Raw genomic sequence first — 19,188 nt, forward strand, 5'->3', positions numbered from 1 at the left:
GTTGGGAGGCCGAGACGGGCGGATCACGAGGTCAGGAGATCGAGACCATCCTGGCTAACACGGTGAAACTCCGTCTCTACTAAAAACTACAAAAAACTAGCCGGGCAAGGTGGCGGCGCCTGTAGTCCGAGCTACCCAGGAGGCTGAGGCAGGAGAATGGCGTGAACCCGGGAGGCAGAGCTTGCAGTGAGCTGAGATCGGGCCACAGCACTCCAGCCTGGGTGACAGAGCGAGACTCCGTCTCAAAAAAAAAAAAAAAAAAAGAAGGAAACAGCGGTCACCTGGAATCCCATGACTTAGAGGGCCACTGTTAGCATGTTACATTTAAGACATTAATTTCAAAAACATCAGTACAAAAATTAGCCAGGTGTGGTGGTGCATGCCTGTAGTTCCAGCTACTCAGGAGGCTGAGGCAGGATAATCGCTTGAGCCCAGGAAGTGGAGGTTGCAGAGAGCTGAGATCGTGCCACTGCACTCCAGCCTGGGCGACAGAGCAAGATTCCGTCTCAAAAACAAAAACAAAAAAAGTATTAGTTATTTGCATATGGCACTGCTCCATAGTGTAACATTTTCTCTCACAAGCAGAGTGCTGGTACAATGACTAATCTTTTGTGCATTCCTTTATTCCTTAATGCATTCAACCTATTTTTATAGCAGGCCCTGCTATGGGTGACACTGAGCAACAGTGACTAAGCGAAAAAGTCTGAATGAAGAGGGAAATAATGAAAGAGCTAGGTGCGGTGACAGGCACCTACAGGTCCCAGCTATTCAGGCAGCTGAGGCAGGACGATTATTTGAGCCTGGGAGTTCAAGACCAGCCTGGGTAACATAGTGAGACCCTCCATCTCTAAAAAGAAAAAAAAAAAGGCCAGGCGCAGTGGCTCACGACTGTAATCCCAACACATTGGGAGGTTGAGGCAGGCCGATCATCTGAGGTCAGGAGTTCGAGACCAGCCTAACCAACATGGAGAAACCCTGTCGCTACTAAAAATACAAAATTAGCCGGTCATGGCGGCTCATGCCTCATGTACTTGGGAGGCTGAGGCAGAAGAATCACTTGAAGCTGGGAGGCAGAGGTTGCGGTGAGCCAAGATCGCGCCATTGCACTCCAGCCTGGGCAACGAGAGCAAAACTCCATAAAAAAAAAAAAAAGGGAAGGAAGGAAGGAAAGAAGGAAGGAAGGAAGGAAGGAAGGAAGGAAGGAAGGAAGGAAAGAGGGAAGGAAGGAAACAGCAGTGACTAGAAAATAAGCTGTAGTGGAAGACAGTTCTGAGACAAACTTTCTAACACTACAGTTTAAAATCAGCATCTTCTGGACTAGATTATGCTTCTACAGACTATTGCAGTCATTATCTCACTAGTCTACCAGCACTCACTCTGGCATCTTTCCATCCATCATCTATGTACAACAGCCAGAGTTCCCGTGTACAACACAATTTGGGTCTGTCACCTCTTAAGATGATGACTAAGCTCCTTATCTGGCCCACCAAACCCTGTCGGCCCCATTTCCAGTTGCACCCACTGGCTTCCATGACTTCATCCTCCTCCTCCCTCCTGACAGCCTCTGCTGCACCCTCTGCCTACATTGCTGCCTACAATAATTCTCCTTTCTTGGCTCAGAGGACATTTTCTCAGAGGAGACTTTCCTGACCTCCCTGAATAGGCCAAATTCCTATCTGCCTCCCCGACTAGAGTATGAGCTCGTGACAACAGGCTCCATGTCAACTTTCTGGACACCTAAGGTCTGGCATGGCTCCTGGCACAAGGCAGGCACCCAAAAGGTAAGTGAGTAAATGGATGACTAAATCAGTCTTTTTTTTTTTTTATTTTTTAAATTTTTCTGTGAGACAAGAGTCTCACTCTGTCACCCAGGCTGGACTGTAGTGGTACGATCTCAGCTCACTGAAACCTCCGCCTCCCAGGTTCAAGTGATTCTCCTGCCTCAGCCTCCCAAGTAGGTGGGACTACAGGTGCCCATCACCATGCCTGGCTAATTTTTATATTTTTTTTTAGTGGAGACAGGGTTTCACCATGTTGGCCAGGCTGATCTCAAACTCCTAACCTCAAGTGATCCACCTGCCTTGGCCTCCCAAAGTGCTGGTTTTACAGGCATGAGCCACCAGGCCTGGCCAACTAAACCAGTCTTTACTAGGAAGTGCACTAGCTGCTATTTTAAAAAATAAGTCATCCATTTGAATTACTATGTGATCATAAGAATAAGAATAACATTAAGAGAAAACACAGTCTCTGAGACAGAGTGAGCACTGGGCTGACTTCACTGTACAACAGAGAATAGTATGTTGATCTAACAGAGAAGGGTTCAACTCTGGGATGGAGCCTCAGGGAATAGAGATGATACAGGCTCTTAGAGCCAAATCCACAAATGGTCCATAGTGTAATAGGTTTCCTGATTGGTTGAATCCAGATCATACAGTTGAATCACAGTCTGCAGACAGCGACCATTTTACCATCAAGGTGTATTTCTGCTGGTTCTAGCAAGTATTTGGAGAAAAATTGTCTCTATTCTTTCTTATGTGGGGGTGGGAGATCCTTACTGCTTGTTATCTTGAAATTTTTCTTACCCTCCAAAGCTCAGAGTTCTGCAGATTCTCACTTTGAGAGTTCATCCATAAAGACAATGCTTTCTTATTTTTACTTGGCTGGGGTGTTGGTTTGCATTCATCTGTAAAATGGGGCCAATAATATCTGCCTCAAAGAATTCTTAAGAGGATTATTCAGCTAATTCAATGAAGGAGGATAGAAGTGTATAGTCTACCTAATAAAGACCGCTTAAATGTTACTGAAAGTGATGCTGGGTGCAGTGGCTCATGCCTATAATCCCAGCACTTTGGGAGGCCGAGGCAGGTGGATCACCTGAGGTCAGGAGTTCAAGACCAGGCTGGCCAACATCGTGAAACCCTGTCTCTACTAAAAATACAAAAAATTAGCCAGGTATGGTGGTGCATGCCTGTAATGCCGTCTACTTGGGAGGCTGAAGCAGGAGAATTGCTTGAACCCGGGAGGCGGAGGTTGCAGTGAGCCAAGATCATGCCATTGCACCCCAGTCTGGGCAACAAGAGCGAAACCCTGTCTCAAAAAAAAAAAAAAAAAAAAATTACTGAAAATGGTGTTAGTTATTCAAATGGTAATATTCTTTTTTTAAGGACCAGAATGCCAGGCCCCACTAAGTGGTGCTATGTACAGACTTCACCTACTTCTATATTGATTCTTTAAGATGGAACAAGAATGATATCTTGTGGATAGCCTTCCTGAACACATTTTTCCTCATTGTGTTAAATGAACTCATGCCTTCAGTATCACCAGATTCAAGGCCAAATTTGTGGGAATGAAATTCCTTAGGCAGTCATCTTGTGAAATAATGTCTTAGGATAGTGGAGTCAATAAAACACAGAATTTGGTCAGAGCCCTAGGTTCTTTTCAGCATCTCACCTTGATTTCTTTCTTTTTTTCTTTTCTTAAAAGACAGAGTCTCCCTCTGTCACCCAGGCTGCAGTGCAATGGTACCATCTCAGCTCATTTCAACCTCTACCTCCCAGACTCAGGTGATCCTCCCACCTCAGCCTCCTGGGTAGCTGGGATTATAGATGCACACCACCATGCACAGCTAATTTTTGTATTTTTAGTAGAGATGGGTTTCCCCATGTTGCCCAGGTTGATCTCAAACTCCTGGGCCCAAGTGATTCGCCTGCCTTGGCTTCCCAAAGTGCTGAGATTACAGGCATGAGCCACCATGCTGGGACACACCTTGATTTCTTACAAGCTATGTGATCTTAGGAGGTTTATTAACTTCTCAGAGCCTCGATTTCCTCATCTGTAAGAGAGTAGTGATAACATTAGCTTTATCATCAGACTAATTATAAGGACTAGGATAAAAAGGTTTCATCAAAACTGCAAACTCCTGTATAAACTGAGTAATGATGCTATGGACTGAATGTTTGTGTCATTCACATGCTGTAGTCCTAATTCCCAATGTGATGGTGTTTGAAGAAGGGGCCTTTGAGAGATAATTAGGTTTAGATGAGGTTGTGAGGGTAGAGCCCTCATCACAGGATTAGCACTGTTTTAAGAAGACACAGGAGAAAGCTAGCTTCCATCCTCATTGTGTGGATACAACACAAAGAGCTGTCTACAAACCAGTAAGTGGGCCCTCACCAGACACTGGATCTGCCAACACCTTGATCTTGGATTTCCCAGCCTCCAGAATGGTGGGAAATAAATGTTGTTTAAGATAGTGGCACCCAACTTTTTTGGTACCAAGGACCAGTTTTGTGGAAGACAGTTTTTTCCATGGAATATGGGGGGGAAGGGGGGATGGTTTGGAATGAAACTTTCACCTTGCATCATCAGGCATTGGTTAGATTCCCATAAGAGACACTCAACCTAGATCCCTTGTACAGTTCACAATAGGGTTCATGCTCCTATGAGAATCGAATGCTGCTGCTGATGTCTCAGGAGGCGAAGCTCAGGCAGTAATGCTCACCTGCCTGCCACTCACCTCCTGCCGTGTGACCCAGCCTCTAACAGGCCGTGGACCAGGGTTTAAGTCATCCAATATATGGTAATTTTGGTATAGCAGCCAAAACTAAGATAAATTATTGTTGTATATACAATAATAACATCAGTTTGATATACAATAATGATAATAAATTGGGCCTAGCTTTCCATAGAAACACAGTCATATTATCCTACCTCTTTGCAGTAAGTTGATCATATGCACTTTGATGGAGCTCGACATGGTAAGGTGTTATGGGAATCAAAACACAAATGTAAAAAATGAGCAAATGACCATTATGAGGTTTAAAACCATAACATGGCTGAGCATGGTGGCTCATGCCTATAATCCCAGAACTTTGGGAGGCCGAGGCTGGAGGGTGACTTGTGCTCAGGAGTTCAAGATCAGCCTGGGCAACATAGCAAGACCTTGCCTCTACTAAAAATAAAAAAATTAGTTGCACGTGGTGGCACGTGCCTGTAGTCCCAGCTACTTGGGAGCCTGAGGTAAGAGGATTGCTTGAGCCAGAGAGGCCAAAGCAGCAATGAGCCATGATTGTGCCATTGTACTCCACTCTGTCTAATCGGGGCAAAAGACCAAGACCCTATCTCAAAATAATAATAATAATAATAATAATAAAACCATAACAATTGGCATATTTTTCATATTGTCATCTCTCTAATCAACCAGAAAAGAGTACATTAATCAAATGCGTGAATGCAGCATCCCTACTTAGTTAAAACTAAAGGCATTCTGTTACTGCTATGTCAATGCCATTCTAAATGAAATATTTTTAGACTGGACAAGGTGAGTCACACCTGTAGTCCCAGCACTTTGGCAGGCCAAGGTAGGTGGATCACCTGAGCTCAGGAGTTCGAGATCAGCCTGGCCAAGATGGCAAAACCCCGTCTCTACTAAAAATACAAAAATTAGCTGGGCATGGTGACAGGCGCCTATAATCTCAGCTACTCGGGAGGCTGAGGTTGGGAGGCCTGCCTCGACCTCCCAAAGTGCTGGGAGGCAGAGGTTGCAATGAGCCAAGATTGCGCCACTGCACTCCAGTCTGGGTGACAGAGCGAGACTCCATCTCAAAAAAAAGAAAAAAAGAAATATTTTAAAAGAGAAATACAGATACATACATAAGATTTTATGTGAGGTAAGCCCAAGTAAATTATCTAAAAACAAGTAAAATAAGCATGTTATTAAATTTAATACTTTATGAATACTGGTTTTAAAGAAAGATTTCTAGGTAGAGTTGTAGATGAGAAAGGATTTACTTTCCCTGTGTGTATATGTATGTGTGTGCATATACACATATGTACATGTATATGGCATATATTTCCCAAAGGAATTTCTGTTTATTTGCTGCTAATTAAAGAAACATTTTGCTTTGTCATTCCCCTCATCTCTTTATATTTAATGTGGAGAAAGAATTTCATGAATCATTCAAACTCTCTTTTTATGCCTGAGAAAGGTTCTGCTTATGTTAGAAGCTGAATGATTTGAGACAAAGTGACAGGCCTACTTTTTGTATGTCTTTTAATATTCTTAGTGGTTAATGTCTAGAAGCAAAAACTGTGTGCACAGACATTGCAGCCTGATCCTCCCTGAAGGAAAATCCTAATCACCAACTTCAAAAGCAGCTTTACTAATGACGGGAACAACTTGCAATCTGCAGCCATTATGTTTTAATTTAAACCAGATTTCCTTACAACTCACAAGTACAAAGAATCAATCTCAATGCCCCAAAGATTCTTCAGGCTGTTACTCAGTGATTAATCATGGGGAGGGAAAAAACACTATTTTCAACTTAATCGGTTGGAGGTCAACCAATAGACATTAAAAAAAAAAAAATTTACAGCCCACTAATGAACAGCTATGCAAGAAATGCACACATTGAAAACACTATATACTCTATAAGGAATGTATAATGCAGAACACTGCTTAATTCCCACAAAACCTTTCTGGTCTTACTTGTTTGTTCTATCTTTTCAGTTTCTATCTGCTGCCTCGATGAGGTAAAGAACCTCTAGGCAGAAGCTATTGAAATACTTTCTAAACCTTGTGCCACATTTTTCAGGCTGAATCATAAATACTGGTGCTGGCAAAGTGGTTACCATGGAACAAGGGGGATTTTTAGGTTGTCTTTCCAACACCTTTTATTAGTATTGTTATAAAGCTTTGGGGAATCGTTATAGTTTGTCTATGTCACTAGCTTTTATTATATTTCAAAATGCAATTGAGAAACTCTCTCCTTACCAATAGTTAAATAGAATTTCTGGTTCAGAGGCTATTGTTATATATATATATATATTTTTTTTTTTTTTTTTTTTTAATTTTTTGAGACAGAGTCTTGCACTGTCACCTGGGCTGGTATGTAGTGGTACAATCTCGGCTCACTGAAACCTCTGCCTCCCAGGTTCAAGTGATTCTCCTGCCTCAGCCTCCTTAGTAGCTAGGATTACAGGCACCTGCCACCACACTCGGCTAAGTTTTTTTTTTTTTTTTTTTTTTTTTGTATTTTTTGGTAGAGATGGGGTTTCACTATGTTGGCCAGGCTGGTCTCGAACTCCTGAACTCGTGATCTGCCTGCCTTGGCCTCCCAAAGTGGTGAGATTACAGGCGTGAGCCACTGCACCACATTCCTATATCTATGAGGGTCCTGGCAGAAAACAGAATCGCATACGAAGAGTTTAACTGGAGCTGACGAGATCATTTACAGGGATGTGGGCATGGTAAGGCATATTCACAAGGGGTTAAGGAAACACCCAGGATTAACAGGGTGGCTGTCACTATCCTGGCCCTGAAGGCAAGGGCAGGAAACAGTGTTGTGAGCACTGTGAGAGCTGGAGCTGAGGGAACTGTCGTCCTATGCAGAGGAAGACATAGCCCCTGAGGCAGGGAAGAAACAGGAAGAAGTACCTCAGTCTCTGGCTTCTGCCCTCCGTCCTCTGTGAGTGCCTCCCACTGGATAAACCCCAAGGGAAGCTGGAAACAGGGAACCAAGACTATACTGTCAGTAAGGCTCAGCTCATCTGGAGCACAGATCAGGTTACAGAGGGACAGGGAATGAGTTAGGGGAGCAGGAAGGCAAACAGAATAATCAGAACAAACCTTTAAAGGGCCACGTGTCTAGTGATTCTCAGACCTGTTCGGGTGGCAAAGCACGTGAAGATCAGCTGATTCCTACACAACACCTTCAGTCTACCCAACTTTAACTGCCTGCTTACTACATGCTAGGCCCTCCTAGAGGCAGGTGAATTGGGAGGTGCATAAAGCATCATTTCTTGTCTCAGGGGAACCAATAGCCTAAGCCAAGAGATAGTCTGGTAAGAAGAGTATTTCAATATAATGTGGCATGTACAAACTGATGCATGTGTGCGGCCATCTATTGTAGCGTTGCCTTTGATAGCAAGAAATTAGAAATAAACTAATTGCCCGTCATTTGGGGATTGGTTAAACAAAGAATGGGGCAACAATTCAGTGGAATCCTATATAATTGTATATTTAAAATGAAGAAGATCTTTATGATTGTCCCATGTTATGGAATTCTCTCTGAGGCATATTGTTTTAAAAAACAAGAGCTGCATGTTTTTTAATGGTATGATACCATTCGTGTAAAAGGAAGGAAGGAAAAAAGGAAAGGAAGGAAGGAAGGAAAGAAGGAAAGAAGGAAGGAAGGAAGGAAGGAAAGTCTAAGAATTTTAGCATGTGCATATGAATTTGTGAGATATTCTGGTCAATCTCTGGAAGGATTCTTACGTAAGTGGTAATGTTGGTTGCCTCTGTGTAAGGGAAAAAGCTGGCCAGGGGACAGGGTAAAAAGAAAGTACACTATCATTTACTCTCTTGAGCCTTTTTAATTTTGAACCACATGAATGTATTATGAATTACAAATAAATGAATGAAAATTTAAAAATCAAAACAATATGGTAATGGCACAGGGCATACTGGAGCCCACAGGAGGGATCTGTAGCTTGGCGTTGGGGTCAGCCTAGGCCTTCTGGTGAATGTGCTGCCGAAACTGAATCTCAAAGGAAGAGCAGAGCTTGGCAAGAAAGGAAGAGCCCTGAGCTAGCAGAGATGGTTTGAGCAAAGACAAAGAGGCTGAAGCTGTGGAGGGGTGTACCTTGGAGTATAAGAGGCTGTGCACAACTAGAGCCCCCCCAAAAAAACCAAATGGAGAGTGACCAGAGATGGGGCAGGAAGCTGGCAAGGCCAGGTTATGGGAACCTGATGGACCCTGATAGAGAATTTGAGTTTTGACTGGACGCAGTGGCTCATGTCTGTAATCCCAGCTGCTTGGAAACCTAAGGCAGGTGAATTGCTTGAACTTGGGAGGTGGAGGTTGCAATGAGCTGAGATCGTGCCACTACACTCCAGCCTGAGCAACAGAGCAAGACTCTGTCTCAAAAAAAAAAAAAAAAGAGTTTTAGTTTTATCCTGAAGAGAATGAAAAGTTACTGTAAAGTCTTGGGATCAGGATGGGTTTAAGGATGTGAGACTGGAGACACCAATACATTTAATTGCATCAGATGAACCGGGAACAATTGGTCCAGCAGGAAATCCAATTGATACAAATTGACAACAAACAAAAGATGGTTTCCTAATAACATTTGGTAATATTTTAAAATATTAAGCTACCAATACTTGCTTACTCTGGGTTCATGCATTTTGACATGGTTCAGAATAGAGTTCCTGGAGAAACATTTTATCCATTAGCTTAATATCTGGATTGGGAAACAGGCCTCGGGGCAGGGCACATTGTTAACACAACATTACTTTTCCGAGGGGCACAAGATGAGATCCACAGATCTCGTCCAACCCACACCCCCGGCCACCAGACCAGACTCTGACTCAGAAGTGGTTGGAGTAGGGAACGTCTCATCCTTGAACAAACGCCCTATCCTCCAGGGCTTATAGCTTTTGCTCCTCCGACTGAAAGAGAGTGGATAGTGAAGCATCGTTGGATTTAGAGATACAACTTTAGTTTCTCGTCTTAGATTTCTTCCTTACTAATTATATAAACTTGGGCAAGCACTTAGACCTCTGATTTCCATATCTACAAAATGGAGATGTTGATACTTGTTTTTTCTATCTCATGAATACATAGATATATAAAGAAACCTAGATAATATATGTGAATGTGCTTTAAGAACAATAAAGCATAAAATAAACTTGACATTTTAAAAGTAAATGAATAACTAATAATGACTCTTTCCTAGACACAAAACAGACTGTCGAGGCTGGGCGTGGTGGCTCGTGCCTATAATCCCAGCACTTTGGGAGGCCAAGGCAGGAGGATCGCATGAGCCCAGGATTTCCAGACCAGCCTGGGCAGCATCATGAGACCTAGTCTCTACAAAACAAACAAACAAACAAATAAGACAGATCATTAAACTTATAAGCCCTGACTTATTAAGTCATCAATTAACAACCAAAACCAGAAAAACACAAAAACAAAACAAAATATCACCTCCAATGAACTTCCTGTATTCGTGGCGAGATCTGTGTTCAACACATTATATAGATGTTCAGTAGAATACCATAGACTAACAATGTTTCATATAGACCAACAGAACTTTAAGGTTTATGTCTAGTTATGACATTTATTCAAGCACAGGAGCTTAGGTATTAAAACTTACTTATAAATATTTAGCCCATATTTAGTATAAATATTTATTCAAGTAAGAGTAGTAGTAGTAACTTAAGGGAGTAAAATATAATGGGAGAAAAGAAATGGGTTTTAGAGTCAGAAAGTCCTCGATTAGGTTCACAGCTCAAACTTTTACTTATTTTATGCGTTGGGCGAGTGGCCTTATGCCCCTGAACTTTGGTTTTCTCATCACTATAAGGTGAATAGACAAATACCACCACTGGGCCATAACTGTGTTCTCCTCCCTTCTGTATCTACTTAGGAAGAAAGAGTAAGCTCATGAAACCTTGTTTTCTAAGTGCCTTCACTTAGAAATGCATAAAGAAATATAGTGTACTTACTATATTATTATCCTGTGACTATATATTGTGTTATAATGCAGCATTGAACTCAAATGACTTGTAGTGAAAGAGGCTTTTCCTGCCCCCTCTGTCTAACAGAGTGTCTGCATCCTTTATTCTTCTTTACTTTTCTTCATAGCACTCATCATTATCTGTTATGTTTGCTTCTTTGTCAGTGACTGCCCCTCCCTAGTAAATGCTGAGTTTCATGACAGTAGGGGTCCTGTCTGCTGTTCAGTGTTATAGCAATAGCAAGTAAAACAGTGCCTGTACCTAGTAGGGGTTATATAGATCTCATTATGAATGAACAAAGAGGCAAAAGGGCTCATACTATTGTAAAATCTTTATAGAATACAGATGTATGAATTTATTAGAATCACAGAAATCATGATTGTTAGTGCAGAGTGTATTTCTTGCTTTCTGGGAGAAGAGACTCCAAGCTTGGTCCCAGTGAATAGGAGCCACAGGGACCAAGGGAGTACTATTAGAAGGCTAAACCTTGGCCGGGCTTTTTTGTTTATTTATTTATTTCAAGACAGAGTCTCGCTCTGTTGCCTAGGCTGGAGTGCGGTGGCATGATCTTGGCTAACTGCAACCTCCATCTCCTGGGTTCAAGCAATTCTCCTGCCTCAGCCTCCCGAGTAGTTGGGACTATAGGTGCATGCCACCACGCCTGGCTAATTTTTTGTATTTTTAGTAGAGATGGGGTTTCACCATGTTGGCCAGGCTGGTCTTGAATTCCTGACCTCAAGTGATTTGCCCACCTTGGCCTCCCAAAGTGCTGAGATTACAGGCATGAGCCACCGTGCCCCAGCTGGCCAGGGCTTTGAGACCTATCTAAGCTCCATGCAAGCCATACTCATCTTGAAGAAAGACACCAAACTCACACATTCATTCACCCGTTCAATGACTTCTGAGCTCCCCGCTGATACTGGGCACACAAGGGAAGATGAAATAGGTGTGGTCTCCACCTTCACAGAACTCACAGTTCATCAACCTCATGGCTAATAGGCAAGCAGTAAAAATGAATAAATCCACAAACAGATATAACATTTATAAAATTGCTATTTTGGAAAAGTACAATAAAGGAAAAGAGGGCGTATGAGGGCGTATATGAGACAATAATGAGGAATATCTTTTTTTTTTTTTTGAGACAGAGTCTCATTCTGTCACCCAGGCTGGAGTGCAGTGGCACAGTCTTGGCTCACTGCAACCTCTGCATCCCAGATTCAAGCGATTCTCCTGCCTCATCCTCCTGAGTAGCAGGGACTACAGACGCCTGCCACCACACCCAGCTAATTTTTTTTTTTTTTTTTTTTTTTTTTTTGTATTTTTAGTAGAGACAGGATTTCACCGTGTTAACCAGGATGGTCTCAATCTCCTGACCTTGTGATCCGCGTGCCTCGGCCTTTCAAAGGGCTGGGATTACAGGCGTGAGCCACCACGCCAGGCCGAAGAATGTCATTTCTATTGGGGATGTCGTAAGGTAGGTTTTCTAGAAGCAAAATCTGAGATGGGCATTTTCATGCAGTGATTTATGAAGGGCATGCTCTCCGGAGAAACTTGGAAGGGAGTGAGGGCAGCAGGATGGGGCAGGAGAAGAATGTGAGCAATGTTGTGGTTTCAAGAGAACTCTAGATTCAGCCTGACCCCACAGGGAGTTCTGGAGCAGGAATTGCAGGGCGGGCCAAGTCTATCCACTCAGACACAAGGGGGCTGAATGGTTTTACCCCACATCTGTCGATAATTGGCTCAGAAGAGCCACTTGAGAAGAAACTTCCAGGAATCTTTCAGCAAGGCAGTTCCCATCAATCAAAGTCTCTGCTCTGAAGAAAGGTGCAAGTGTGCAAGTGTCAGTGGCTCACAGCAGCCACACCTGCCCTGGTTGAGGGGCACTAACTGGGTACACATAGTGTAGATGGGCCATTAGGAGTATCTGCTACAGAGTATGTGCAGAGGCTTCTCTGTAGAACTTATTTTGAGCTAAGATTTGAAGGATGAGTAGGGGGTAGGCAAAGAGGAGTATTCCAGGCTCAGAGAACAACATGTGCAAAGGTGAAGAAAAACAAACAAAAAAATCAGCAGGGCTAAAAAATTGTGAGGTATAGGAAAAGCAGGTCAATATTATTTTGAGGCCGGGTGCGGTGGCTCATGCCTGTAATCCCAGCACTTTGGGAGGCTGAGGCGGGTGGATCACGAGGTCAGGAGATGTCTTAGATGGGAAAAACTTATATTTTTGGCAGGAAATGGTTCTATTTATACTCCTTTGATATGCACAATATATACTTAGAACTTGATATTAAGTGTTTTTTTTTTTTTCTTTTCTGTCTATCCCTGTGTAGTTGGTAGGGCATATTGAAAGAGACTGATAATAAAAGCAAGGTAACAGAACAGCCACTCTGCAACAGCCTGCCACATTTCCAGACTTTTTTTTTTTTGAGATGGAGTCTCGCACTGTTGCCCAGGCTGGAGTGCTGTAGTGTGATCCCAGCTCACTGCAACTTCTGTCTCCTGGGTTCAAGTGATTCTCATGCCTCAGCCTCCTGAGTGGCTGGGATTACGGGTGCGTGCCACCACATCCGGCTAATTTCTTTGTATTTTTAGTAGAGATGGGGTTTCACCATATTGCCCAGGCTGGTCTTGAACTGCTGGCCTTAAGTGATCCGCCCCCCCAGGTTCCCAAAGTGCTGGGATTGCAGGCATGAGGCACTGCGCCAGCCACTTTTGGAGATTAAATGGGGTATTTGTCTATATTGCTGCATTATAAATTAACACAGGCCTAGTGGCTTACAGCAATACTTTTATTATTGCACAGTTTTCATGGGTCAAAAGTCCGAGAATGGGTCCTTTGCTCAGGGTCTCACAAAGCTGCAATCAATGCATCAGCCAGGGCTGGGGTCTTATCTAAGGTTTGGGGTCCTCTTCAAAGCTCACAAAGCTGTTGGAAGAATTCATTTCCTGGCAGCTGTAGAACTCTTGGTGGCTTGCTTCTTTAAGGCCAGCAAGAGAATCTCTTACCTCTAGCTCCTCTAACAAAGGTTCACCTGATTAGGTAAGTCCACCCAGGATAACCTGCTAGTTGATTAAATTAAAGTCAATTGATTAGGAGCTTTGCTGACATCTGGAAAATCCCTTCACCTTTGCCGTATAGTGTAACCTAATCATAGGAATAAGATTCCATAGGGAGGGGATTATAAAGGGGCTTGGATTATTGGGGGGACATCTTAGAATTCTGCCTATCACAAACTAAAACTAAAAAGAGATCAATAATAGAAGAGTTTCATGCCACCCTATAGATTTGGTGGAAATTAAAAAAAAAAATACTTTTACCATTAAATTTCTACCGCAAGATAAGAGCTCTCCACCCAAAACTGGTGAAATCAGTCAGGAGTGAAAGGGGGAGGATGCATAAAGGTGATCCAGGCAGATAGATAATAGAACTTAGTAGACTAGGTTTTCTCCCTGGAAGTCAATACTAAAACAATGCTCTAGGTTGCTTAATTGGAAAATCACCATCCCTGCATTTTCTGAATCTCCTATTATTTTTTCAGATACCAGACAACTGAGCAGATGTTGGAAATAAGTTCAGTTTGCTTCTGTTAAGAATCTTATACTCATCTCAATAATAGCATTTTGGGACCCAAGCGATTTGGTATTCTTAAAAATTTGTGTTGAGATCTTTATTAAAGCTTTCCCTCATGCAATTAGAATCTGGACTCTGTTCCCTTTCCCCCACTTCCACCTTACCAAGCCTCTTGCTAAAGGTACCCCTGGAGACATCTAGAGCAAGACATTTGTCTAGAAGGTCCCGCTGGTCTCCACAACAGATACACAGAATCTCCAAGAAGGTTTGTGGAGTGAATGGCAGTCGGGGCAGAAACTCTCAGTACACATCAATCCAGTGTCAATCCAGGAGCACGAAAGAGATGAATTCTGGAGAACAAAATGGGGAAGCAATTCATGATTCAACCATGCCAGAAAGACCAGTGAGCACAGAAAGAGCCTCACAATTTGGAATCATCATAGACCATGGAGAAATGAAGTTGCCGAAGATAAAAAATCAGGTTTCACTGGTATCATACAGGCTGGGCTTAGTTTCCTATAAAGAGATATAGTGGCTTGCATGGGGATAAGTAGGAGTTTTAAAGAATTCCTTGATTGTATAATAGTTGGTTCCTAATAGGCACAAAGCAGAAGCTTGAAGGATGTGAAGTTATTTGCATAAAGTGCTCATATTTTCTTCTGCTTCTGTCCTCAGGGACAAATTGGCTAGCCAATAACGCATATACACACGCGGGGAGGGGCATATACACTTACTCAAACTCAGAAACATTCAGAACATTAAAAAGTGCACAAGAAGGTCAGGTGCAATGTCTCACACCTGTAATTCCAGCACTTTGGGAGGCTGAGGCGTGTGGATCGGTTGAGTCCAGAAGTTTGAGACCAGCCTGCACAACATGGCAAAACCCTGTTTCTACAAACAATACAAAAGATCAACCAGATGTGGTGGTGCACACCTGCAATCCCAGCACTGAGGTAGGAGGATCGCTTGAACCTGGGAGGCAGAGGTTGCAGTGAGCTGTGATCATGCCACTGCACTCCAGCTTGGGTAACAGAGTAAGACCCCATCTCAAAAAGAAAAAGAAAAAGAAAAAGAAAAAAACAGTGCACAAGAAGGATTTTGACAAAAGGCGTATGGGGGCCATAGGCCACATTCCCAGGGATTAACTGTAGTCTCAGTTCCCATGGTGATAATACATTCAACTCAGGGACTGCTTCCTACTCAGTGTAACCTCCATTAAGAGGCAGGAGAGAAAAAGGAATAAAGCTGAAGCACTTCAATGACACCAGACTGTGCACAAAGGCTGCCAGCACCACAGCGAGACTCAGGGAGCCACTCAAACTGTCACATTACACATCTCATAGCACACTAATCGCTCCCTCATCACCAGCAACCATTGTGGAAAAGGCTGAATCAGAAATGCTTTATGAAACATGCAAAGAGTTTTTTGCTCCAATTCATCTGAAGTTCCCTTTATTATGTTATTAGTTATGGCCAGATGAACAATTCTGAGATTCTTTCCTATTTCAATTTGTGTAAGAGCCCTTGTGATGTGTGTGTGTGTGTGTGTGTGTGTGTGTACTTGAATGCATGACTATAATACATAATGGTCAACAGATAGAAAGCAGTATTCTCCCACTGTCCCCTTCCCATAAAAAGAAAAAGGTTTTGGAAATGTAACCTCGTTTTTTTCTTTTAATTAAATTTTTTATTTTGAGATAATTGTAGGTCCACCTGCAGTTGTAAGAAATAATCCAGAGAGATCTCATATGCTTTTCATCCAGTTTGCCCCAGTGATAACATATTGCATGAATAGAAACAATATTACAACCAGGAAACTGATGTTGATACAATACCCTGAACTTATTCATATTTTACCAGTTTTATGTGCGTTCATTTGTGTGTATTTAATGCTATGCAATTTTATCATGTGTACATTCGTGTAACCAGAAGCACAGTTGGGATAGAGAATGGTCCCATTGCTTCAAGAACCTCTTATGCCACCCTTTCATAGCCATACTCATCTCCCTCTTGTCCCTGCCCTTCTCCCCTCCCCAATCCAACCCTTGGGGATCACTAGTCTATTCTCCATCTCTATAATTCTGTCATTTCAGGAATGTTATATAAATGGAATCATATAGTATATAACCTTTTGGTATTGTCATAATTCTCTTAAGGCCTATTCAAGTTGTTGCATTTATCAGTAGTTCATTCCTTTTGAGAGCTGAGTAGCATTCCATGGTAAAAATGTACCACAGTTTGTTTAACCATTCACCTGTTGAAGGATATTTGCATTATTTCCAATTTTCGGCTATCACAAGTAAAGCTGTTATGAATATACATGTAGATGTTTTTGTGTGAACTTCAGTTTTCATCTTTCTGGGATAAATGGCCAGGAGTTCAATTACTGGGTTGTATAATAAGTGGCTGTACTACTCTGGAATTTTATATTCCCACTAGTAATGTATGAGTGATCTTGTTTTTCTACATCCTTGCCAGCATGTGGTGTTATTGCTGTTTTTCACTTGAGCCATTCTGCTATGTGTGTAGTGATATCTCATCATTTTAATTTGCATTTTGTAATGATTGATGATATTGGACATCTTTTCATGTGCTTATCTGCCATCTGTATTTCTTCTTCAGTGAAATGTCTGTTCATGTCTTTTGCCCATTTTTTTTTTCACTGTTTTTGAGAGGTTTTTTTTGGCATAATTTAGACACAGGTCCTTTGCTGAATATGTGGTTTGCAAATATTTTCTCCCAGTCTGTAGTTTGTCTTTTCATCCTCTTAACAGCATCTTTTTTAGAGCAAAAGCTTTTAATCTTGTTTTTTTTGAGATGGAGTCTTGCTCTGTTATTAGGTTGGAGTAAGTGGCACGATCTTGGCTCACTGCAACCTCTACCTCCCAGGTTCAAGCGATTCTTTTGCCTCAGCCTCTCGAGTAGCTAGGACTACAGGCATGTGCCACCATGCCCAGCTAATTTTTGTATTTTTAGTAGAGACGGGGTTTCACCATGCTGGCCAGGATGGTCTCAATCTCTTGACCTCAGGTGATCTGTCCACCTTGGCCTCCCAAAGTGCTGGGATTACAGGTGTGAGCCACTGCACCAGGCCTTAATCTTGTTTTAAGGATTATATTTTTGATATCAGGTCTAAAAACTCCTTGTCTATCCCGATATCACAAATATTTCATCCTATGTGTTTTTTCTAAAAGTTTTATAGTTTTATGTCACATATTTGCATCCATGATTCATTTTGAGTTAATTTTTGTATAAAGTGTGAGGTTCAGGTTCACTGGGGAGCGGGGAGCAGTGGATATGAACATCTAATTGTTCTAGCAGCATTTGTTGAAAGGCTATTCTTTCAAAGCAATCTATTGAATTGCTTCTGCACCTTTGCCAAAAATTAGTAGGGCATGTTTGTGTAGGCCTCCTTCTGTCTTGAGATAATCACAAAAAAATTAGAGGAAAATGACAAAGCCTTAAGAAGTTAGAGAGATGCTAATAAATATGAAAGACAGATAAAGTCATTCAGCATAAGAAGAGCTGTAGTCCTTGAAAAGATAATATACTGAATGGAATGCCAGAAGATATATTCAAAGAGACTTTCTCTAAAATGAAGGAAGAAGTGAACATGCAGAATGAAAACATATTATGTTTTTGAAAATTGTAATAAAAATCACGACACAAAAATTACTCAACATTAAGATTTAGCCTAGTTAAGTTATTGAACTTCAAGAATAAAACAATTTTTTAGGTTTTTTAGGCAGATGAAACAGGTCACATTTAAGGGTGGTAAAAAAAAGAAAAAATCTGGCTAGCCTCAGACTTCTCCAAAACATTTAATTCAAGAACATAATGGAGTAATGTTTATAAAATTCTGAGAAAATGAAACTGTGACCCAGCAATATTAAGTCCAGACAAAAATGTCATTCAAGTATAAAGATAAAAGCAGACATCCTCAAACATGAAAGAATTAAAGGAATATGACATCCATGATGAAAATTTCCAAACAACAAAATAGCAACGGCTCTTTGCCAATAAAATCCAGTCAGTTAAGAAATTATTTAAAATAGGCCAGGCACAGTGGCTCACGCCTGTAATCCCAGCACTTTGGGAGGCTGAGGCGGGCGGATCACTTGAGGTCAGGAGTTCAAGACCAGCCTGGTCAACTTGGTGAAACCCCATCTCTACTAAAAATACAAAAATTAGCTGGGTGTGGTCGTGGGTGCCTGTAATGCCAGCTACTCAGGAGGCTGAAGCAGGGTAATTGCTAGAACCCTGGAGGCATAGGTTGCAGTGAGCTGAGATTGTGCCATTGCACTCTAGCCTGGGCAGCAAGAGCGAAACTCTGTCTCAAAAAAAAAAAAAAAGTAACGGATACTGTTGTGGGTGTAGGGCTATTTTGGCAGTAGTCAAAGTACTTTGATTTCTGGTTCTACTCTGGTGCACTTAATTTCTGTAGGCTTTATGTTCTAAGATATTGACTATAAATAATGACTAATAAATTAATACAATGTATATTAGAATTGAATACAAGTTCTTGCTAAAAATTCCTAGGTGTTTCCTGTGATTATACCTAAATGTTTTTGTATATATGTATCCATGTTTGTATTTATTTACAGTTAACACACATTTGTTTTAGAAACATGAGGGAATAACTTTGGTTGTCCTTTATTACATTACATTATGTGTCTCATGGGCTGAAACTGTGAATCATAGCAGCCGGGTAGGTGGAGGGAGATGATTCTGGAAAGATAAATGGGAGTCGGATCATGAAGGGCCCCACCTGCCATGCTAAGGACCCTTTACTTTATTGTGACCAAGGGCCCCCTGGTGGATTCTTCACAATGGGACTGCCTTAACAGTTGCATTTCTAAAAGATCCCATAGGTAGTAATGTGAAAAAACTGACAATGGACCTGGAGTAGATTGAAGGGGCAGGAAAGGGGTGTATCAGTCGAATGTGGAAGATGGAAAAAGAGAGGAGCTTTCGGGTGGTTTGGATTTTTGGGTGAATGGAGGTATGATTGGCTGTTTAGCATTGCAAATATGGGAAGAGATTCAGGGGCCACAGCGAATTCCCTTTTGGACAAGTTGATATTGAGGTTCCAATG

The 19,188-nt window shown here is 41.9% G+C and overlaps 1 long non-coding RNA gene across 1 annotated transcript; it reads left to right on the forward strand.

Moving 5' to 3' along the window:
• Positions 1–1,524: 1,524 nt before the first annotated feature.
• LOC111526710 lies at positions 1,525–14,991 on the forward strand. Its single transcript, XR_002726473.3, has 3 exons — positions 1,525–1,781; positions 11,848–11,996; positions 14,062–14,991. It is a non-coding gene; the product is annotated as an uncharacterized LOC111526710 (long non-coding RNA).
• The last annotated feature ends 4,197 nt before the right edge of the window (positions 14,992–19,188 follow it).

Source organism: Piliocolobus tephrosceles, chromosome 8, assembly GCF_002776525.5.
Source record: "Piliocolobus tephrosceles isolate RC106 chromosome 8, ASM277652v3, whole genome shotgun sequence".
Lineage (NCBI taxonomy): Eukaryota > Metazoa > Chordata > Mammalia > Primates > Cercopithecidae > Piliocolobus > Piliocolobus tephrosceles.